A 26,042-nucleotide genomic window follows, 5' to 3' on the forward strand; every position below is an offset into this window, starting at 1 on the left:
ATAAAGCGTCTATAAATTAGGGGACGCTCGAGCCCTTCATGCAGCTGCCGTTTTTCCTACGACGGTGACTCCTTCAGTCGGAGACGAAATTATAGGGAATAATTTCAAGTATCGATCACAGCCTCTCGGTAACTGATGAAATGGAAAGTGTTACACTATGAAGCTCCAGTGAAATATTTCACAGATGGTTTTTTTGTCAGTAAATGTCACCCAGAAGCAACTTTTTTATTTCAAACAAATAACAAAATAAGGAAGCAGCTATGGGACTGTTCTTCCCTGCACTGACGGAGAAGGAAAGCGTTAGACAATGAATCACTTTGAGGACATGTTCGCCAGTAACTGGTATTAAATGTTGAATTTAAATTTATTTCAGATCCAATTCCCATCCTCGTCCGCCTCCGTAGCGCAGCGGTAGCGTTGCAGCCTACCACGCCAGGGCGCTCGGGTTCGATTCCCGGCAGAGGGGTGGGTGTTGTCTATCCTTCATCAATATTTTCATCATCATTGACACGCAAGTCGCCGAAGTGGCGTCAACTAAAAAGACTTGCAACACATCGGACGAACCCCGAAGAGAATATCCCGGCCAATAAATGCCATACGATCATTTCATTTTCATCTTCATCGTCAACATCAGTGTGAGACGTGACCTCCATGGGCACGAATACATTGTTGCATTTATTTTGGCATGGAAGGAAACATCTCTGAGTGCATTTTTTAGAAGTTTCTAGTCATTTCTCAAACAAAAGTGTGTCAGTTCATAAAGATGCTCGCTGGAAGCTGACATCAAAGCATTCATATTCCCTTCGCATCCCAAACATGCTCTATAGGTGAAAAATGATGTGCCCAAGCAGGCCAGTAAACGATCTGTACATTCCTCAAGGTGTCTGTTGTAATGTAATTTAATAAACAAATAAACACAGAATATGTATATAGTAATAATTAATAAAAATATTTAAAAAATATTATAGTAATAATTATAATTTGAATATTAATGGTAGTAATTCTTTCTTTGCCAGAGAGGCTAGATGTACGAATTATCAATTAATTATATATTGTCTTTGAAACTAGTTTTGTGATGTGAATGAGAGTTAACTCCTTAAGCCCTTTGACTTGAAACTGAGAATATGCTTTGATAGCTTTTGATAAAGTGACGTCAAAACACAAGAGAAATAACTCTAATAATATGATTACAGTGACCTTAGATAATTCTGTACTCTCTCTCTCTCTCTCTCAATGATTAATAGCGCAAAATTACCATTAGCTCGATGCAGCTCAGCAATTAGCAAACTAGCTGTGTACTCACGGTGGCTACGGGATTATAAATAATTAATTGTCTCTCTCTTGATTTATCACAGATATTCCTCAAATGGTTCAAATGGCTCTGAGCACTATGGGACTCAACTGCTGTGGTCATCAGTCCCCTAGAACTTAGAACTAATTAAACCTAACTAACCTAAGGACATCACATACACACCCATGCCCGAGGCAGGATTCGAACCTACGACCGTAGCAGCAGCGCGGCTCCGGACTGGAGCGCCTAGAACCACACGGCCACCGCGGCCGGCAGATATTCCTCAATATATACCAAAATTATAGTTAAGACTCATGTGTTAACAGCACCAGATAATATTTCGCAGGTCAGTTCAATGTGAAGTAATAAAAACAGTAACTCCAGTGAGACGTGGGAGTTATGGAACACCGGAAAGGTGTGGACGGTGCCTAATCAGTTACCGTTGGTTGCACAGAAAACACATACGCTTTATTTAAAAAAAAAAAAACTCTCAACAATCATTTTTACAAGATTTTATTAAAGTGGTGGCTGAAAGCCTTATTAGAAGAATTTCAAGCTATTGTCGGCTTAAGACCACAAGTAATGTTACACAAGGTTCAAAATTATATACAACGTATATACCATTGAAGGCCATCCTGCAGAATGTGTTTAATCGATGAGTTATTGGTGTTCGACCGCGATGGGTGTAATAGCAGTGTAGTTTGCAAGCATACAGCCGAGGACTGCCCCCATAATCTCCTACATGCTGAATGGAAACATGCATTAATCCTGGAACATATGAATAAGAACACAGTCCTCCAAATAATTTCCCTCCAACGAAATGCTTTGAAAATGCATTACCCATCTCATGGAAACATCTGCTACTGTTGGAAGGCCAGAAGCAATTTTAAAAATACACAACGCCTGAAGGCCTGAAATACCAATAAGGTGGACAATTACACTTTAAAAATACCAAAACCTTTTTACAATCTTAATAACTGTAACAGGTTGCCGGCCGTTGTGGCCGAGCGGTTCTAGGCGCTTCAGCCTGGAACCGCGCGACCGCTACGGTCGCAGGTTGGAATCTTGCCTCGGGCGTGGATGTGTGTGATGTCCTTAGGTTAGTTAGGTTTAAGTAGTTCTAAGTTCTAGGGTACTGATGATCTCAGATGTTAAGTCTCATAGTGCTCAGAGCCTTTTGTTTTCTAACAAGTTATAGTGACGGCTGACGGCCTTATCAAGACAGAACTGAAACTATTTGTCGGTTGAAAGCCACAGGCAATGTCACAAACAATTAACTGCTGAAGGCCAGCAGCAGTTTCAGAATACACAACGGCTGAAGGCCTGAATTACAAGTGAGGAAGGCAGTTACACATTAACAAATACTAAGACATTTTCTTCTTAACAATCAAAACGGTAAAAAGCTATAGTAACGGCTGAAGGCCTTATTAAGAAGAAATTACAACTTATTGGTCGGCTGAAGGCCACGAACAATGCTACACACAATCAACGGCTTAAGGCCTGATTAAGAATGTTGAAAATTATTCGTAGGCTGAAACCCACAAGCAGTTTCAGAATACGCAGAGGTTGAAGGCCTGAACTACAAATAAGGCGGACAATTACACTTTAAAAATACTAATACCCTTTCTAATAACCTTAATAACTTGTGACAAGCTATTGTGCCGGTTGAAAGCCTCACTGTAACAGCATTAAAAATTATTTGTCGGCTGAAGGCCACAAGCAATGTTACAAAAAATTAATGGTTGAAGGCCTGATTAAGAAAGGATTCATAATTATTGGGGGCTGAAGGCCACAAGCAATTTTCAGAATACTCAACGGCTACAGTACGGAAGGCACTTGCATGCTAAAATACTAAAACCTTTTTGAAACAATCTTAACGAACTGTAACATGCTATAGTGAGGGCTGCAGGCCTTATTAAGAGAAAATTGAAAACAGTTTGTCGGCTGAAGGCCACAAGCATTGTTACAAACAATTAACGCCGAAGGCCGGAATTACAAATGGGGAAGGCGATAACATGTTCAAACATTAGGGTAAATTTTAAATAATTATGACAATTTGTCCGAATAAGACGGAGTGATCCACAGACAGTGCTCCCTGGATCGACCTGAGGAAGGTGACTATGGCTGTGTAAGCGGTTAGACAGGCAGCCAAGAGTTGTACTCACGTGACAGGATCGCAACTCACATTAGGTAGGGGGTAGCCTAAGCGCTGACCGACCGACTAACCAATCCGCCTAACGCCCGATCACCGGTACAACGATGGAATATTTTTAGGCAAGGGTGAAGAGACAAAAAGCACCACGTGTTCAGAAACACACCCAGGGCCGAAGGAAACACTAGAACCAAGGTAGACCTCCCAAAAACATGTGCACAGTACAGTTCAAGAGGCTGTTGAACTTCATATCGCCGTTCGGGGTGGCCGAGCGGTTCTAGGCGCTACAGTCTTGAACGGCGCGACCGCTACGGTAGCACGTTGGAATCCTGCCTCGGGCATGGTTGTGTGTGACGTCCCTAGGTTAGTTAGGTTTAAGTAGTTCTAAGTTCTAGGAGACTGATGGCCTCAGATGTTAAGTCCCATAGTGCTCAGAGCCATTTGAACCATAATCTTTTGCAGATGAAATCTTTACTAGAACTAGAATCCTGTGACCAGGCCTATCTGCCTTGGGTGTTATCTCGTAACCTTGAGAAAATCTGAAAGTGAAATATACTGAATTATACGTAGCCGAGTCGTAGCTCGTGGAATCTGGAAGTTTAGCGTCCTAAACGGCAGACCGTCTCGAAGACGAGCTGAAAGAAAATTACTAATTATTTGCTAGTATGGCGCCTAACAGTGGTCAATGTTGCGTTAAGGCCACGTCTACTCAGGACAAGCGAGATTTACGTTTACAAATAATTATGTACCGCCGGCCGCGGTGGACTAGCGGTTCTAGGCGCTCAGTCCGGAACCACGCGACTGCTACTGTCGCAGGTTCTAATCCTGCCTCGGGCATGGATGTGTGTGATGTCCTTAGGTTAGTTAGGTTTAAGTAGTTCTAAGTTCTAGGGGACTGATGACCACAGATGTTAAGTCCCATAGTGCTCTGAGCCAATTATGTACCATACACAAGTTTGAAGTCATGAACAACTATATTTTGGTATCGTTTACAACTTACATAGACTGTTATAGGAAGATGAACCTCAGATAATCGTTCTTTCCCCTTCGAGTCCAAGAACGGAAGAAGTCCACCAGAATATAAAGTTCAGACACAGAATTTCGAATGTCCATGAAATATTCATCAAGGCGTACATTCCAACATAATGCATTTGTTTGCTCTTTGGTATAAATCGCCAGCTATTCATACAATAATTATCAATACATGGCATTTACAAACTTCAAATTCATGACTACCCCAAGAGATACAGTACACTGTGAGAACTGCGGTATAGGGTCTTGCATTATCCAGCTCGAATACGCCATCTGGTGCTCCGGTTCAAAAATGGTTCAAATGGCTCTGAGCGCTATGGGACTCAACTGCTGAGGTCATTAGTCCCCTAGAACTTAGAACTAGTGAAACCTAACTAACCTAAGGACATCACAAACATCCATGCCCGAGGCAGGATTCGAACCTGCGACCGTAGCGGTCTTGCGGTTCCAGACTGCAGCGCCTTTAACCACACGGGCACTTCGGCCGGCTCTGGTGCTCCGGTCGTGGAAGGTGTGGCAACAGCTTTTGCTATTAGACTCTCATACTGGGGAGCGTTTATGCTCCCTTCAACAAGAAATTAGTCCTGTTGTCCTAGCCATTGGCTCCACGTTTCGTAATTTCAAGAGTGAGATGGGAAAAGTTCTTGAATATTGCTGCTTCCTACGATCTTTGACCTGGCCGTCTATGGAGACGCTTGCGTCGTCTGACCGCCCAAACAGAAACCGCAGAGTTCCACTCAGTGCATCAACTACACCTTACACGTCTCTGTTGTCACTCGTATGGTGTCAGTGATTTAATGCACATACAACTCGAGATCTCAAACCAGCTTCAGAGTCCAATAATCATTAACCAACGATTTTTAGTGCTACTTTGAACCTAACCTCAGCCCGAATTTGAGCTCTTGTCTTTCGTCGGTTCATCACACCTATTCGAACAGCCCTACTTTCTTCCCATGGTGCAGACACTTGGGTACTCTTCTTTCCACGTTGTTGTCCTGAGTCCACTCCGGGACGTTGTGCACTGTAGTCCTTACACTAAAGAGAACTGTCAGTGGAAAAGTCTGTGTGATTCTCTCATGTCCCTGTAGCTAATGATTCAACATCTTCTCAAATCGGGAAAGATGTCTATAGGCTGTACGTACCTGTGTTCTGGACTTGATGCTTTCTCGTCTCCTCCTTAAAAAATCCAGTAACGTTAGATGCTCCCTATAAACATCATGTATCGGATACCATTCATCTGTGGAAATAGCTTTTTCTGTACTGAAAATCGCGCAAGGATGGTATTTTAATTAAACTATCCAACAGGCCTAGAAATACTGGATTATCCGTTTGCTAGCGTTCGATCAAGTTCAAGATGCATCGCTTTCCATTTCCATCCCATTATTTAGTCATTTTCAACTCCCAGCTGTTATCATATGATGTTAGTCACGAGTAAAATGAATTCTTCGACTGTGTCGATCATCGTCATCTCAGGTCCATTGTACTTTGTTTTTCTTTTTTATTATGCTGTAGTTCCTGCGGTAGCAGTACAATCATGCATTTAATTATGGAGGAGAGCCTTACATTGAATGATATTACTGTCATAAAAGTTATGATGATTGGTCTGATGTTCTATCGTGTGTTTTTAAGTACCAGAATTATTTCACTATCGTCATTATCATGAAAATTTTCGTCTATCCAGTGAAGTAGGAACTTTCGTGAACAATATGCTTCCATTGATCTGTTGTGGTATAGCTCTTCTCTATCTCCATTGCATCGCCACGTTACTCCTCTCGTCTTCAGATCTTCATTAACCTGTCGTGCCCATCTCTTCTTGCCACTCCAATCGGCCATCTTCCTGATTTCTCCATCTCCACTGAAGTAGGGCTCGTGTTGGGTGCATTCGCTTCACATGACCTACCTACTTCAGCACTCATTCTGTCCTCCATGGTCAAGAATACCTGCAGGTCTCTCCGACACTGTCTCGCCTTGTTTTCTGCAGATCTGACCTAAGGATCTTCATTTGTCTAAGGATCTTCACATGTTTATATTTGACTGTCTTCCCTCTTATTTATGACACAGGTCTCCAGACAATATAAATCATGATTGGCAGGAGATTTCCGCTCATCTCTTAGTGGCACTCCTTTGTTCCAGATTAAATTTTGGTAGAAGAAGCTGGATCCTTTTGCTACTCTGCTTAAGACTTCTAGTTTGGCACTTCGATCACTAGATATGACGCTACCTACATAATGGGCACTTTTCTCGCATAGAACCTTCTCTCATCAGCAAAAGCAAAAGCACTGAGATCTTCATTTTTAACTTCTTTGATTTCTTTCATGGTTGTGTCTATAGTGTAACGAAGAGTAACACGGAAAGCGAACTGTCTTGCTAAACACCTCTTAAGCCATTCTATTCTTCCATCTTCTCCTTGGACACAGCTTTCACAGCCTTCACACAGTATATGGAATTTTTAAATAATGAATCGAAAAGTTGTCTCAAGAATTCCCATACTTTACTCCTAGGTAAACTGTCATATGCTTTTTACAAATTCAGGAAGGCTATTATTAGGTCCTTTCCTTCTTCCCAGAAATATACGAGTACATTCAAATAAAAATTATGATATACTTTCCTTCTGAAACTTTCCGGCAAAAATGGAACTGTGTGCTAGGCCGGGACTCGAATCTAAGTCTTGTAAGTAGGCTGTTTATGTTTTCTCTATGTAAGTAGGCTGTTTATGTTTTCTCTATGTAAGTAGGCTGTTTATGTTTTCTCTATGTAAGTAGGCTGTTTAGGTTTTTTATTGGTAACGCCACCTCTGTATGACAATCACTGGCTGTGCTGTGGGCAGTCTGTGTCTGCTTTGCATTGTTGTAATACTCGCCATTGTAGTGTTAGGCAGCTGGCTGTGAACAGCGTGTAGCGTTGCGCAGTTGGAGGTGAGCCGCCAGCAGTGCTGGATGTGGGGAGAGAGATGGCGGAGATTTGTAATTTGTCATGAACTGGTATATTTATACATGATGATATTAAGGTAAATACATTGTTTGTTCTCTATTAATATCTTTCATTTGCTAACTATCCCTATCAGTAGTTAGTGCCTTCAGTAGTTTGAATCTTTTATTTAGCTGGCAGTAGTGGCGCTCGCTGTATTGCAGTAGCTTGAGCAGCGAAGATTTTTGTGAGGTAAGTGATTTGTGAGAGGTATAGGTTAATGTTAGTCAGGGCCCATTCTTTTGTACGAATTATTGAAAGTCAGATTTCGTTGCGCTAAAAATATTGTGTGTCAGGTTAAGCACAGTCTTGTAGAAATGTTCAAAGGGGAAGTTTCAGTCTTTCGAGCTTTTTCCGTCAACACCTCTGTGCCACTGTTGCAGGATACGTCCCAAATTACATCTGTACAAACTGCCAGAGGATGGCCAGTCCCCTGACACAAGACGCTGCCGGCAACATCTCAGCTAGGCAAGCACGACTCACAGCGCGCTTTCACACCTTTCGCGAGGTAGAGTATTTGCTCATGAGAGGCAGGAATCCCGGGTTCGAGTCCGGGTCCGGCACAAACTTTTAATCTGCCAAGAATCTTAATTCTGGATACTTTGCTTATGATTCCAGGAAATGCTACTGTTATGATTGACGCCTAACTTTTCCTTAGGATGTATTTTTTGCGGTATACTTTGGCGGAGACATCGTCTCCTCGGTATCTGTAGGGAGATCTGTGTGCTTGCCCATATGTTTCGTCTTCACATATCGACGTAACAGTGGCTGAGGTCACTCACATGTTTCCTACCATTATTATTATTATGGAATGAAATCTCGTGTGGCTAGGGCCTCCCATCGGGTAGACCTGTCGCCTGGTGCAAGACCTTTTAGGTGACGCCACTTCGACGACTTGCCTGTCGATGGAGATGATATGATGATGAATATGATGATGAAGACAACACAACACACAGACCCTGAGAGGAGAAAATCTCCTGCCCAGCCGGGAATCGAACCCGGGCCCCTTTGGCTGGCATTCTGTCGCGCTGACAGCTATTATTATTATTATTAGAACCATTTCGTTGTACTGTTGGGTGTTATTTCATTGTTGGGAACAACCGCAGAAAAATGATTTTCTGAAGTATAAAAGATATTAAAGAAATCTCTAGTTTGTTATGAATGAAGCTCTATGTATAGTATTCTTGAGATATGACTGCATGTTCTGATTAATATTCGCAAAAAAAAAAAAAAAAAAAAAAAAAAAAAAAAAAAAAGAAATGTGAGCCCCGAAGATGGTGCTTTTGCTCTGAGACATGTTTTCTTATAAATTATAGAGTGCGGCAATGAGTCGTCCTGTTTTAGATATTATTACGTATCTTATGCGTCAGTCACATTTCTTTTTGGGCGTCAGTCACATTTTCACATTTCTTTGAATATTCAAAGAAATGTGACTGACGCCCAAATAGGGACTTATATGCATCGAGAATAGAAAATGGTGCATTGAGAATGGCTGGCCACTAGCCGAAATCTTGATTTGCGTAATAAAATCTAGAACAGGACGATTGATTGCTGCACTCTATAATTTATAAGCCACATAACAGTCGCTGAGTGCACCCACTTTCTGAATGCAAGGTAATGTAATATGTTTTCTTTCTTTTTTCTTTTTCTTTTTTTCTTTGACCATCATGTCTTCTGATTCGTTTGATGCGGCCCACCACCAATTCCTCTCCTATGATAATCTTTCCATTTCAAAGTAGCACTTGCAACCTATGTCCTTAGTTATTTGCTGGATGTATTCCAATCCCTGTCTTTCTCTATAGTTTTTGCTATCTACAGCTTCCTCTGCTACCATGGAAGTCATTCCCTAATACCTAATCGGATGTCCTACAATTGTCCCTTTACTTTGTCAGTATTTTCCACATACTCGTTTCCTCTACGATTCTGCACAGAACCTCCTCCTTCCTTACCTTACCATTGCACCTAATTCCTAAGGTATGTACGGCTTCCTTAAAAACGATTTTAGTGGCAGTCTACGCACGCGACTGTGTATACACTGAAAATATTACAGATGCATATGGCATAGAATTAACAGCAAGTGTTTAGAGACGTACTCACACGGAGAGGAGGATGAACCGCGATTGCAGCGCATCGCTACCGGTGGTCGCCCTCCTTCAGTGCGAGTATCGACATCTGCACCGCGGAGGCGCTGCTCGGAGGCGGAGCTGTCCCCTATATCTTTCTCGGCGTGCCCGAAGACACGTTTATCAGCTCGCCGGCATCCAGGCTCCGGGACTCCAGGCGAAAATAATTTATTTGCGCTGCCTCCCCACGCCGCCGGCGTGCCGCGGAAGAAAGCGCTGTCAGCCGCTGACAGATGCCGCCCGCCGCCACAGACGGGGTGGTTCTGCCCTTCTGTCCCCGGACCCAGTCCTGGGTGGCAAGAGCGGCGCCAGCTCGCAGGTATGTCGAATATCGCCACTGAAAGAACCGAACCGTTGTTGCTGAGAGACCACCAAGGGCAGATTATGTGGGGTTATAGAACATTTTCATTCCCCAGAAAAAGAGAACTAAGGCAATGGTGACCAATGGCAGACTTCTTAAAAAGATAAAAAAAAAGTTTTGTGCGTCGAAGTACAAGAGTCTTAAAGCCTCAACTATCACAATAATACAAGACAGAGAATCATGATCTATTTCACTGAAGAGGAACTAATGGTCGAAAATTGATATTTAGTTCTGTATTCAAATAAACAACTTACGTCATGTAGCGACATATTACACTCACAGTAATAATTCAAAATGATTATCACCAGTGTCAGTGCTCGATAACCCCTGTCTGCGCATATACCGGGTGATCAAAAAGTCAGTATAAATTTGAAAACTTAATAAACCGCGGAATAATGTAGATAGAGAGGTAAAAATTGACACACATGCTTGGAATGACATGGGGTTTTATTGCCTCTCTCGAAATGTTGCATAGTTGAATTATGAATACCTATACAATGACCGAGTGAGCTGATCCCCTATTGCGAAACAACGAGAACCATGTTCACTTCCGAACCTCACGATTTAGGTATTCCGTGGCTTTTTTTTTTTTTTTGGTCATCAGTCTACTGACTGGTTTGATGCGGACCGCCACGAATTCCTTTCCTGTGCTAACCTCTTCATCTCAGAGTAGCACTTGCAACCTACGTCCTCAATTATTTGCTTGACATATTCCAATCTCTGTCTTCCTCTACAGTTTTTGCCCTCTACAGCTCCCTCTAGTACAATGGAAGTCATTCCCTCATGTTTTAGCAGATGTCCTATCATCCTGTCCCTTCCCCTTATCAGTGTTTTCCACATATTCCTTTCCTCTCCGATTCTGCGTAGAACCTCCTCATTTCTTACCTTATCAGTCCACCTAATTTTCAACATTCGTCTATAGCACCACATCTCAAATCCTTCGATTCTCTTCTGTTCCGGTTTTCCCACAGTCCATGTTTCACTACCATACAATGCTGTACTCCAGACGTACATCCTCAGAAATTTCTTCCTCAAATTAAGGCCGGTATTTGATATTAGTAGACTTCTCTTGGCCAGAAATGCCTTTTCTGCCATAGCGAGTCTGCTTTTGATGTCCTCCTTGCTCCGTCCGTCATTGGTTATTTTACTGCCTAGGTAGCAGAATTCCTTAACTTCATTGACTTCGTGACCATCAATCCTGATGTTAAGTTTCTCGCTGTTCTCATTTCTACTACTTCTCATTACCTTCGTCTTTCTCCGATTTACTCTCAAACCATACTGTGTACTCATTAGACTGTTCATTCCGTTCAGCAGATCATTTAATTCTTCTTCACTTTCACTCAGGATAGCAATGTCATCAGCGAATCGTATCATTGATATCCTTTCACCTTGTATTTTAATTCCACTCCTGAACCTTTCTTTTATTTCCATCATTGCTTCATCGATGTACAGATTGAAGAGTAGGGGCGAAAGGCTACAGCCTTGTCTTACACCCTTCTGAATACGAGCTCTTTGTTCTTGATCGTCCACTCTTATCATTCCCTCTTGGTTGTTGTACATATTGTATATGACCCGTCTCTCCCTATAGCTTAACCCTACATTTTTCAGAATCTCGAACACCTTGCACCATTTTATATTGTCGAAAGCTTTTTCCAGGTCGACAAATCCTATGAAAGTGTCTTGATTTTTCTTTAGCCTTGCTTCCATTATTAGCCGTAACGTCAGAATTGCCTCTCTCGTCCCTTTACTTTTCCTAAAGCCAAACTGATCGTCACCTAGCGCATTCTCAATTTTCTTTTCCATTCTTCTGTATATTATTCTTGTAAGCAGCTTCGATGCATGAGCTGTTAAGCTGATTGTGCGATAATTCTCGCACTTGTCAGCTCTTGCCGTCTTCGAAATTGTGTGGATGATGCTTTTCCGAAAGTAGGATGGTATGTCGCCAGACTCATATATTCTACACACCAACGTGAATAGTCGTTTTGTTGCCACTTCTCCCACTGATTTTAGAAATTCTGATGGAATGTTATCTATCCCTTCTGCTTATTTGACCGTAAGTCCTCCAAAGCTCTTTTAAATTCCGATTCTAATACTGGATCCCCTATCTCTTCTAAATCGACTCCTGTTTCTTCTTCTATCACATCAGACAAATCTTCACCCTCATAGAGGCTTTCAATGTATTCTTTCCACCTATCTGCTCTCTCCTCTGCATTTAACAGTGGAATTCCCGTTGCACTCTTAATGTTACCACCGTTGCTTTTAATGTCACCAAAGGTTGTTTTGACTTCCTGTATGCTGAGTCTGTCCTTCCGACAGTCATATCTTTTTCGATGTCTTCACATTTTTCCTGCAGCCATTCCGTCTTAGCTTCCGTGCACTTTCTATTTATTTCATTCCTCAGCGACTTGTATTTCTGTATTCCTGATTTTCCCGGAACATGTTTGTACTGCCTCCTTTCATCAATCATCTGAAGTATTTCTTCTGTTACCCATGGTTTCTTCGCAGCTACCTTCTTTGTACCTATGTTTTCCTTCCCAACTTCTGTGATGGCCCTTTTAGAGATGTCCATTCCTCTTGAACTGTACTGCCTACTGCGCTATTCCTTATTGCTGTATCTATAGCGTTAGAGAACTTCAAACGTATCTCGTCATTCCTTAGTACTTCCGTATCCCACTTCTTTGCGTATTGATTCTTCCTGACTAATGTCTTGAACTTCAGCCTACTCTTCATCACTACTATATTGTGGCTTAAAATGGTTCAAATGGCTCTGAGCACTGTGGGACTTAACTTCTGAGGTCATCAGCCCCCTAGAACCACTTAAACCTAACTAACCTACGGACATCACACACATCCATGCCCGAGGCAGGATTCGAACCTGCGACCGTAGCGGTCGCGCGGTTCCAAACTGTAGCGCCTAGAACCGCTCGGCCACCCCTGCCGGCTCCGTGGCTTCCTTAAACTGCTAAGGAGGATACCTGGTTGGTTCTTTTGAAAGGCTCGCGGTCGAGTCCTTATTAATTATTTTAACCCAGGCCCATCTTCACATCACCGACAACTAGACGTAAGATTTTAACATTCTCGCTTGCCGTAAACGATTATACTGTCTTTTGCTGAGTTCTTTTGAATTTTTGGGAAATCCATCCATATTTCACTTTCACACGAGAGAATTCATGTCGTGAGATCTGCAACAACGGCGTAAGTGATTCTCATTGCCAGAATGTGGGTCTCAAGTGACACGTTGGACGATTGCAGGTAAACAGTTTCAAATTCTTTCGTGTCCTATGCTATCTAGCTCATTGCTTAATAGGAGGTATTCAAGTAACGTTCGCAACGCCAACGATTAACATTTGTTTATATTTCCGGATGAACATTCATAGAAGGTAGATCTATACAGCTTACTGCCCCGTATTCGTCATTGTGTACAGTGATATGCTTGGCTGAGCCTTTGGACTGTATTGGTAACTGACGCGGTGCTGTATGTACAATGTCAGCGAAAGCGACATCCCAGCGAGTCGCACGGACAGGGTCGCCTGGAGCGCTGGTACCCACTGCCGATATCGCTGCCAAATCGGCTGAAAAATTTTCAATCTCGCTGTTTCATCTGGCAAGGGGCGCACCGCGCCTTACGGGCCCAAATTTCGTTGAGTTGATACCGGAACAGTTTAGTATTAGCTATGCCTCACTGCACGCTGGCGCCTATTTCATCTACGCCGATGGCAGAACTGCAGTGTTTGCCTCGATACATTACAATGGGCTAGCATTTTCACTTTTTCGACAAGAAAAAGAACATTAGGTACGCAGATTCATTATACAAAACATTTTCCGCTTCTCCTTTCCGTCGTGGCTCTACTGCACCCACGCGTTACTTTAGAAATAATGGTGATGACCACAATCCCTGCAGCTGAAATAGATTATCTGTATGAAATGTTATCTCTGAGCAAGCACGGAGATATTTGCAGATGGGAAGCCCTTACCTCATCCATATCATAAACGTGTTTTTCAATCACTACAGTAACGTGAAACTCTACGACCATATCACAATGCACCGAAAACACCAATGTACACAGCAAATTCTAAATCTCCAGATAATTTAAAATAATAATGCAAGGGACACTAAAGAACGCCAGTACCTCATTTCTTAGGATAATTTATAGAAATAACAAAAACGGGAGTTTTGAAACACGGATCGACATGACATGCGGAGATGTTTAACGAGAGACTGACCAGAGGAATAATACATAAAGGAATTCACGTACACGGTGACCTTTCTACATTCAAATGTGTTGCACATTATGGCATTCATCGAAGCTCTGTATCATCAGTAACGGTACGTTTATGGTACAGAGTCTCTGTAGTCACTAAATTGCGGGAATACTTTGGTGGTTGATACAAATATAACTGGTTGAAATTCTTGTGATATAAGAAATTTGAATTTATCAGGAAAGTGGATATTCACTGAAGAACACGATATCCAAAAAGCTCAGATGTTATGCCGACGTGGCAAGCAGAAGATGAAGAGATAGAGCAACTATATGAAGAGATAGAGAAATTATATATTGAACGGGTAATTCTGTACGAAATGGGAGATGGAATGCGGTTGTATACGATGGAGGAGAAGGTTACGGAAGAATGTTTGATTGGTAGTAGGAATGAGAGAGTAGAAAGACTAATAGACTTCTGCACAAAATTGCAACTAGTCATAGCGAACACTTGCTTAAGAATCACAAGGGAATGCCTGGTACCAGTTCTACTCCTTATACAGCACTCGACAGGAAGAAGTGTGCACATTCCAGTGGCAAAAGTTACGAGTGGAAGAGGGAACGGGGGAATCAGTTATCAGTTACAGTTACCAGTGGTACCCTCCAACGCACACCGTTAGGGGGCTTGCAAAGAATGGTGGAGACGAAAAAGTACAACAGTGACAAACACTATGATGTTACAGCTAGCACCTATGGTATGGCAGTCTGCATCGCTGAGGCGCGCAAGTCATCCCACTGCGGCAAAATCCAGGGTAAGTGGCGCTGAAATTTCTGTGTGCCGGCGCCGGCGTAACAGGCGGTGGCGGCACTTGGGTGGGGGGAGGGAGGAGGAGGGGGGGGGGGAGGAGGCACGGGTCGCGGCAGCACTTGCTGCGGGGGCGGGAGGAGGAGCAACAGAGGCCTGTAGCTGCGGGCCAGCTGACGCGGCAGCGCGGGCCTGCTGCAGGGCCGGCCGCCGCCCGCGGAGCAACAGAGTGGCGCGGGTTCGAGCCCCGGCGCTGACGCGGCGCTTGTTACCCGGCGGCCTCCATTGGCAGCGGCACGCGCCGGCCCTCCGTCATTAGCCGCGGCCGGCTGACTAAGCAGCAGCCTCTGCCTCTTTTGTGCAGCCTGCGCCCTCAGCCGGAGGGCGGCCGGCGCGTCATTAGGACTCGCCATCCGCCGGCGCTGCTCGAGCGGCGGCCGCAGCGCCACGGCCGGAGCCCCTCCGTGGCCCCTTGTCCCGGCTGCCTCTTTACGTGGAGGGCAGAGCGCGAGTCAACAAGCTGCCTCCGGTCGTGTGGAGAGATGGCCCAACTGACATCGTACTCATCTCCGGCTGAGGTTTGAACTAGATCATCTAGTTAGCCTCCAGTGCAGTTTTTCAGCATTGCGTCACAGAGTGATTTAGCATGACGAATTCAAAAGTAATAGCAGTGTACATGGCTACAACACTAGGAGAAAGGATGATCTTCACTACTCGATGTTAAATCTCACTTTGGCTCAGAAGGGGGTAAATTATGCTGCCACAAAAGTCTTTGGTCACTTATCTAATAGCATCAAAAGTCTGACAGATATCCATACACCATTTAAAAGGAAATTAAAAGAATGGCAACTCCCCCCCCCCCAAAAAAAAAATGTATTGAGTGTCATGTAATATTTTGTGTAATGTAATATCTTGTATAGACACCTTTTTTTTAACCTGACACGTTCCACATCATTACGAAGTGTCGTATTCATGATCTATGGAACTAGTACTAATCTAATCTAATCTCTAATCTAATTGTAGTATTTTACACCATATCGCATTTACACAAGGAGAATTCGACACAGATTTGATAAATACATTAATTTATTCAGAAATTTATACGCTGTTGCAGTCCTATAAGTGAGATAGCTCGTGACTTGCCCGTGAAGAGTAAAAGTCCACTAGAACCCAAACGTCCAAGAATCCAAAGCGGAGTCATTCTACAGACATATAATAGTATTGCGTTTATTTATAAATAACTTTTCTGCAAACCATTTACGATCTTTTTTTAATTATATTGTACACGATGACTGTCGGGAAATGCGTCCCATTTTCAAGTTCGTTTTTCTCTGTCTCTACGCCATTTCTAAGTAACGATTTTGGTGTGTGTGGTTATGCTTTCTTCTGTTGACTTCAATATATAAAAAAGAGCGCAACATTTAGTTGGTTATTGATCTTTATATGTAATGGCGCAATTTTAAATAAATCATACTTAGAGTTGTCTAATGGTTCTTTACCATACCGCAACTGAAATACCTGCGAACAAAGAAAACGTGCAACAAGTAATAAACATAGTGAAACAGATTGCGGCTGCCAATTATTATGCTTCCATGGTTGACACAGTCAAGACCCAGAGACAAACTGCGCCACAAATGAAAAAGACAAATACAGCTGTACATCTAGCATCCCACACATTGGCATTATATCATAGAGGATTGCAAATATTTGCAAAAGCCACAAAGCAAAAATTGGGTTTTATATATCTAATAAACGACAAAAAAACTAATACATAATACAAAGTGTAATCGTGGTCCATCATCAGACCTTGGAATATACAAAGTAACATGCAAGGAGTGCTCCATGACTAAATAGGACAAGGAGGCTGAAATTTCAACACAGATACAAAGAGATCGTTGAAGCCTACACACAAACAGACACACGTCAGCAATACCCACACACATTCGTAATGCAAGACACCCACTTGTAAAAGTAAAGCAAAATGTCGGTGCACTCCACCGACTAAATTAAGTGCATAAAATGGATCTGTTAGAAGAACTGCACATACATTCGCATTACAGAAAATATGATGATAAAATATTACACGAGAAATCATAATGTGAATCTCAGAATACTTCAGGTATTTCGACAGTACACTTAAAAAAAAAACAGTAAGGCATAGAAATTACACATTGTACTGTAGAAATAAGTAAAATTATGACCCTGAGTGTTAAAAGCAATACTCTCTGTACAAAAGCATATCATTCTGTGTGGAAGTCCTGTAACATTATCTATGTCGTATACAGAAAAGAAAATCTTTGTAACTATTTGTTTGTGTAAATTATTCTCTATGTATACTGTGCACAGAAAATTGATCATAATATTTAACATGTGTGAGACTCTGTACAAATGAGCCACTTCCAGATTTCCCCACTATATACGTATAAAGATCGATAACAAACCAGTAAAGTCAATAGAGCAAAACAGAACCTCACACATGAAAAATATTACTTAAAAATGGCTTAGTACACAGAGAAAAACGCACTGGAAAATGGAAATCATTTCCCTAAATGCGTCGTGTAAAATATAAATAAAGGTAAATCAAGACTAGTAGCATAAATGTTCCCAAATGAGATTTTCACTCTGCAGCGGAGTGTGCGCTGATGTGAAACTTCCTGGCAGATTAAAACTGTGTGCCGGACCGAGACTCGAACTCGGGACCTTTGCCTTTCGCGGACAAGTGCACTTGCTCGCGAAAGGCAAAGGTCCCGAGTTCGAGTCTCGGTCCGGCACACAGTTTTAATCTGCCAGGAAGTTTCAGCATAAATGTTATTTATTAACAAATTATTTATAAACAAACCCATTGTTTTCACAGTCACATGCTTTCACAAACCATTTACAATATAAGATTATCAAAATACTACAAAGTAACAATCCGACAAGAATTCAAAGACTGCAGCAGGTTTCGCGATCAGTCAGCCGATGTCACAAGATGCTACACGACTTGAAGTGACATAGCCAGTGCTGGCCCCTAAATACTCCGCACGGCGCCTGAGTCAGAGCCCAATCTGCCCTCAGCCTCGGATACAAGACTGTTGTGTAAATGAGGCGCATATGAAAATTATTACTTTGGCTTCATAAAGATACCTGATGTCGATCATCACCAAAGTAATAGATTATAATTTACAAACGAATAAAAACAGGTTCTTAAAAATTAGCCAAAGAAAGCAAAGTTACTGATGATGGCCATGTTAGAAAGAATATAGCGTGCACACTTGCAAATGCAATAAAAACCTTCCTGAAAAGTGAAATTTGAAAACTTTGAACGTAAACTTAAGTGTTGAAATGTCTATTCTGGAAGCATTTGTCTTGTAGCCTGAAATGTAACTGCCTTAGCTAGATTATAAAGAAATATCCCAGATCACAAATTAATTTCTCACCTGATACTTGCGTATTTCTCGAGCTTATAGCATGTCTTTGGAGGTCTTTGGCATTAAAACAGTGTTATGAGTAGCCTCTTGAAGCTTTTCATTCCTTAATGTAAATACGTAGGAATTAAAATTACGAACAACTTAAATCGGAAGGAACACACGGAAAATGTTCTGGGGAAGACCAACCAAAGACTGAGTTTAATTGGCAGGACACTTAGGAAATGTAACAGACCTACTAAGGAGAATGCCTGCACTACGCTTGTCCAACTTCTTTTAGAATACTGCTGCGCGGTACGGGATCCTTAGGAGGTAGGATTGACGGAGTACATCGAAAAAATTCAACGAAGGGCAGCACGTTTTGTATTATCGGGAAATAGGGGAGAGAGTGTCACTGAAATAATACAGGATTTGGGATGGGCATCATTAAAACAAAGGCGTTTTTCGTTGCGTTCCGAATGGGAAAATAGTTTGTTGACGCCGGCCTACATAGGGAGAAACGATCATCACGATAAAATGAAGGAAATCAGAGCTCTTACGGAAAGATATAGATGTTCGTTCTTTACTCGCGCTATACGAGATTGGAATAATAGAGAATTGTGAATGTGTTTCGATGAACCCTCTGCCAGGCACTTAAATGTGATTTGCAGAGTATCCATGTAGATGTAGATGTAGCTGTACGTGTAATACACCTAAACTGTTGTAAAAAATAGGAATGAATCATAATCAGTGGAAATAGTATGTTATAACCATCTGATACACTAATGTGACGGAACTCTATGGGACTCCATCAGTGTGCGTGGTGATGACTCTAACGGTGTCTGTGCCTGTGATCTCTGTGTATTTTGCACATGAAGAATATAAAAAAAAATGGTTCAAATGGCTCTGAGCAGTATGGGACTTAACTGCTGTGGTCATCAGTCCCCTAGAACTCAGAACTACTTAAACCTAACTAACCTAAGGACATCACACACATCCATGCCCGAGGCAGGATTCGAACCTGCGACCGTAGCAGTCGTGCGGTTCCAGACTGTAGCGCCCAAAACCGCTCGGCTACTCGGCCACTCCGAATGTGTGATATTATTATCATTTGTCTTACATTACCTGCTTCATCATTGCCACATAGTAATGTATTTGGTTTATTTCGCCATTAAAATCAGCAGGCGAAATAATTTTCAGAAAAGTGTTGACTTATGTTTAGATGGGGTGACAGTGTTAGAAGTATGGTATGGAAGTGAAGTGTGGACGATAAACAGTTATACAAGGAGAGTACAGATGCTTTTGAAACATGATGGAGAATGCTGAAATTGGATGAGGCAGTTCTGAATCGAATTAACAAGTAAAGAATCATATGGTACATCTTGATTAAAGGAAGTTGTCGTTGAGAGTACACATCCGGGACATTCGCCATATTGTTAAAACGTGGAGGTGATTGGGGCAGGGACATAAATTGTAGAGTGAGACTATAATAAGCATACACAAATTTAATTTGCAGTGATGTAGATTGCAAGAGGATTGGGCATCAGTAACAAAATTGTAGTTCCTGAGAGAGATGAAACTTCGAAGTTCTTAGGGTGGTGCTTCTCTACATACCTGAGCTGCAAGATAAATCCGTTACCATAGTTGACGAGGATTTGTGACGACTGACTGATACTGCACACTTTAGACTCGGCCATCCGCTTTCCGTTAATTTCCCAGGCCATCTTGGTAGGTGACTGAATTTAGTACTTCTCTTAGAGGTTCATTTCTCAATAAAAGAGCCGAAAGAATAACCTGACCAGAAGAAACTTATGCGAAATCTGTCAGCAGGAATCACTGAACTTGCAGACTCTTCGCGATGAGGTCCAATTCTTTCCGTTGTCTCATACAGCAACTACTGCACTGACAGTGTCAAGTTACTCTACATTTTTTTAAACAGCTGACAAACAACCCAGCTTGTTAGCCACTGCATAAGGAGGTTGTAGCAAAATGAATCTTTAGGAAAATGCCCAGAGTAGAAGCAGTCATTTGTATGTAGCTGAACGACTCAGTCCACGTCTTCATTATATTGGAAAATAGATTGCAAGTAAATAATAATAATAATAATTTTCAAGAATGTGTAGAAAAAACAAAATTTATGACAAATACAAAAAGTGCTCCGGAAGCCCAAGCAACAGGAGGTATTGGCCAAATAAAGAGGGTAAAAAAATTTAAATATTTGGGAGAAATTATCCAAGAAACTAACTTAGAAAAATTCGCTATAGAAGAAAGAGTACATAAAATGGAGAGAGCATATGGAATAACTAGGAATTTCTACAACAAAAGGAGTTTGTCCAAAAATTTGACGATACAGCACTACAACCCAGTAGTAAAACCAGAATGTATTTATGCAAGTGAATGTTTAGTACTGAACCACAAACTACACTTGAAGTTATAGAAAGAAAAATCATTCGAAAAATACTTGGCCCACCAAAAAATACAGAGGTATGGAAATTAAGAAGCAATGAAGAATTTTATCGCAACGTAGAAAACATAAATGAAACACTACGAAAAAGGCGACTGCTATTTTTTGGACACTTGTACAGAATGAACAGCAACAAGTTAACTAAACAGATTTTTAAATATTTTTGTGAAAAGTAGTCAACAGTAGCCTGGATTCAAGAAGTCAAGAAAGATTTGGAAAGAAACAACATAAGCGAAAAAGATATAACAGAAAGAGAGAGTTTCAAGAGGAAAGTGTTAAAAATGGAAGGATTCCAAGGCAAGAGGGAGAAGAAGACAGGGTCAAAATGGTCCGAGGAGAGAAAAAGGATACATAGTGAAGAGATGAAACGATACTGGAGGAAAAAGAAAGAACAACAAAGAAGGAAGCATTGAAATTGTTGCGTGGTCCTTAGATGACCCAAACGAAGAAAGAAAGAAAGAGTAATAATGTTACGGGCAGACGCTCACATCAATAAGGACCGAAAGCTACCTTACGAACTTCGCGACTTTTAGATAGAGTACCGCATAATAGCGCTATTATCAAGCAGTGTTTAGTAGTTGTACAGAGCCAGAGGAACGACTTACGTCGTTTTGTAACTGCTTATTGGCGCAGTGTATTCTAAGAATGAACGAAGTTTGCGAGTGAAGCATGCCGTAAACCTCTGAATCTCCTCAGCGTTATGTCATGGCGCTCTAACACGAACCGCCTGGATGGATTCTGAACGACGCTTAACAACAACGGAGAATTCTTGTTCTTATTAATATTCAGTGCATTCAGTACAAAATGATACCCTCCGAGTGTAAAGCATCAAACGTCTTTATTTAGCAAAATGCGAGCTACGAGACTGTGCCATAACGGAACAGCACGTCAAATTACCTGACGTTATGCTAAATAATAGCTTCATTTGGCGCTCTTATTCTGTGAGAATATAATTCCGATGTAAAGTTCTTTTACACCAGACTCTAAGTATTCAAATATAGCGTTGCAGTTCTTGTAACTCATTCCATCATCTACTTTATTGACACTAAATTCCGATGCCTCTCTATACACTGCTAAAGGATTTCTTTTTTCACTCGTGTTGGTTGTAGATCGAAATGATACCTACCAGTCTATGGGCTTGAATATTTTATACAAAGCTATATCATTATTTTGGTCATCTTTCGTTGCTGGATGGTTTGCGTAGGTGACTGCCGTCTGGAGGAACCAAATTTGATTCCCAGTACTGCCGGAGATTTTTCCTCTATGGGAGGATTGGAAAGTGGTGCACTGGGGCTCATGACGGCAGCTGAGGAGCTGCTTCACCGAGAACTAGCGGCTCCAAGGTCAGAAAGTAGGGAGGCGGACTCCAACCCCCTCAGTGCCACATGCAATTACGTCATTGATGGAGGATGACACACAGGTTGGTCGGTACCGATGAATCTGCCAGGATATGTGGACGTAGTTGAACTATGTATCATTGGTCTAATAAAATTATGTATTATTCTGCAGGAAACGTCTGCGAAGAATTCGGTGATTAAATGTTTTATGCTAATTTAACACCCTAATTTGTCAACTTAAGGTCTTGAATTTGCGACTGTATTTTGCGACCAGTCTTACCTACCAGTCTTCCTTCCACGTCACCTAACAGGCCGGATATATAGGCGTTTCTTGCTGGTGACCTTACTTCCTCTGCTGGAAGAAGTGCCATAGATGATTCGAAGGGCTATGTAGCTGCTACATGACGGTGCTCCGATCCACTTCACCGCGTCTCAATCGTGCCTTTCCTGGTCGATGGATCGGACGAATGGGTCCAGTTGCATGGCATGCTTGTTCAACGGATCTCAATCCATGTGATTCCTCGTTATGGGGCCATCTCAAAACTATCGCGTATTCAGAGCCCATTCCAGATGTGGAGACAGTGGAGCGGCGTATTCATGCTGCCTTTGACACTGTTCAGATGCAGCCTGGCCGATGTGAACGTGTGAGGCAGAAAATGCATGCGTTGAGGCACATGGAAACCATTTTCAACACATATTGGTAACAGTGGCTGCATGGTTCAGCGCATATTAGTCAGCAGTCTCTGTAACAATGTTCTGTTGAACAAATGGTCTCTAGCACGAAAACCACGCATTTCCAGACCTAAATTCGTTGGACATTATTTCCTCCCTATCCTCACGTCGATCGATCCTTTGAGTTTGTACACGGTGAAAAAAATTACCCTATGTATGAATGATATCAGGGTATACATATATGGAGTTTAACTTTCATCAGCAACGACCTATTTGTCCAAAAGTGGCAGTTTATGGAAGCCTTGCGAAACGCCCGCATGTTGAAAGTTAACCTAACCAATTGATGGTAAATATGATAACGCCTTTAAGATTTTAGCTATGAATTTAATGCACACAATTTAATTGGACAATGCTAATTTTTAACGGCCCAAGCTGTAGCTTTTAAAGCTGGGATTTACACAAAGAATAAGTAATTTAAAGGGTAGGTGTCTAACGCAAAAAATGCCATTTAAACACGAAGATTTATACACTAAATTATCAATCATACACACGAATTGTGGAAGTGTATGCCGTGATTTCCTAACATAAATTCTAGAAACCTAAATATTGGCGTTAACTGACTAGCAGCGTTACTTGATTGTATGAAAAAGTAGCCCCTGCTGACGATAATATCGACCAAAAAGTTATTCGCAAAGCCTGTGAATTCTACACAAAAACATGTGCCTGTAGACCAAGTGACTAATTGCAAAATGGACACATTCAGCACACCAAGGTTGAATCTGAGACAGGTTCGTGTACAGAAGTGCAAGTGTGATCTAAGTATGCCCTTACACGCTGGTGGGTGCTATCTGTGCTCACCGCAACGATCTGCGAGAGCCTTGATGAACGCCAACTGAAAATGAGGGTGCCTTGCTACTTGTGCAACTCTGCTCCCAGCTCGCACTGATCTCCGTCTCCCATGTACCATCATGCCCAGAAGTATCCGAATTGCCTGAAATCCGTTTTTTCCTGATTTGCATGCAGCCCACATCACGTAGCTGTCTTGCAGGTCCTCTAATGTCTTTGCAGTACAGCTGTTTGACTATACAAAATTGGTACCGCAAGAGATCATGAGAGAACACTGTTCTTTAAGCTAACCAGTCGAGATGTAAATCAACTCCACAGTGGGAAATGCGTCGTTAGACATGAGACAGTCGTATCGCTCGTAAACTCTATTTTATTACCGTAAGTGACATTTCAAAATCACTACCACACTCATTAGAATGTGAGTTAAGTAATTCCATCACATAAGTCATTCCAGCAATCTTTGTCATAAACTCGATGTTAAACTAACCAGTTAAAAGCAATGCGATTAACAGTGGCAAGCGCTCACGGAAACCTCAAAATTACCAATGTGCCAGCAGTAATATATCTCTGTACTCATCACTGAGCAGTTATTTCTGCACATCGCTGAACTTTAAACGATATGAGGAACTTTTTGTTCAGGATATGTATTGAAACGAAGCAGCTATAGCTATTGTAACTAAGCAAAGCTTTCGTGTCTGTTCGAAATACGACCACAGTAACTTCCGTCATTTGTGAGTAGGCATAAAGAGTCGAGAAATATCGAAGTTTTCACCAGTATCATTTAGCAAATCTGAACTTTAAAATTTTTATGCTCTGTCTGGAATCCTGTCAGGGCTCTCAACTGCCTGTTAACTAACGACGAAAAACGTTTAATATTATTTCAAGTGACAAAGTTTGAACGTGTTTCACGAATTGTTTCCTCACAAGTATGATGTGTCTATGTTTGACCAGAAATAACGACACCTATCGTTATTGTTTACAACACACGAAGAGACATTAAAAATAAAAATTATTTATCACTACCAGTTCGGCGTAGATTTGGTAGGGCTTGAAATGAGACCATGGATATTTGTGTGCTGGACAGGGATTCCATCCCACATATGTGCCTTTCGTGGAGACATAGGAGAGCTTGCAATCTTGGGGAAAACAACGAAATGATCTAACTAGATTGTGATTGTTCCGCGTGGGTCAGATACCACATAGAGACGATCCGATTCGAATCCCAGTCCACCACCACGTATTTTAGCTTCTCAAGTTCAAATGAAATAAGAGACCTGTTACCTTAAATAACAAGAGGCTCATTAAATGAAAAAAAGTTTATAGTGTAAGGAATCTCACTGGCAACAACGTTTCTGTTTGCACGATTTGCACCTCTGCTATGCACCAACGTAAACCGGGTCTGACTGACCTGGTAGCGAAGGGGTATGATGCTTACAATGCGTATTCTGAACTACGGTGAAACCTGGGATTCTTCACTTGGCATTAGTGGAGGTGAAAGAGATTTGCTCGTATGTGTTTCAAGTACCGCACATGCCGGAAGTGGGAATATAACACACACGTCACAACTAAAAACTACGATCAGCCTAATAGACCGCTGAAGCGTACGTTTGTTATACTCGTGACTGTGCCGTACCGTAAGATGTGCCCAAATTGGACACGGTGAAAAAATACAGTTCTCTGTCAACAGGTTATTTTCAGCAGGCTTCCGATACGGGAATTTTGTTAGTCTCATGTCATCGGGACGTAAAAAAAGCTTTGACATCATAGCCCTGATTCGAAGTCATTTTGATATTTTCACTATTTCCAACAAATTTCTTAGATTGAGAATACCGCTCAGGTACATAAAGTTACCAATAACTTTGATTATTACTGCCATTCTCGGTATTAAATTCGTTATTCTGCTTCTGCTAAAAGCTTTCTTGAAGGAAACACTCAATCCTTTTTGGTCTTTTTAGAAGCAGCGGCCCAAATGCAGGAAAATATTTATAAATAATCAAATGGTTGCGGCGTTTTGTTGAAACCAGTACGTCCTCTTTCTAGTCATTACTACTCGCAATAATGGAGAACGTAATGCTTCCTTCTGTTCGTCAGAGATTTTCGGGAGGCAGAAAAATCTTTTAACGTAACCTCTCTCCAGTCCATACAGCGAACTGTGTAAAACGCTGGTATCAAACGAACGAAGACGCTGAGATATAGGACTCGCTTCCCAAACGTGTTGGCCTCAGTCCCATAGAGCACGTGGGGGCAGAGACGGAAAAAGCTATTTGATGTGTCGACAGAAGTGCCGACACAGTGTGGTTTGAGGAGACCTAAATACACGCTATAAGCTCACGCAGGATGGCGTGAGGTCTGAAACAGGATACGTAATGAATGCTATAAAGAAAAGTACGTAGCTGCTGGAATACTT

This window comes from Schistocerca piceifrons, chromosome 1, assembly GCF_021461385.2.
Source record: "Schistocerca piceifrons isolate TAMUIC-IGC-003096 chromosome 1, iqSchPice1.1, whole genome shotgun sequence".
In the NCBI taxonomy this organism is placed as follows: Eukaryota; Metazoa; Arthropoda; class Insecta; order Orthoptera; family Acrididae; genus Schistocerca; species Schistocerca piceifrons.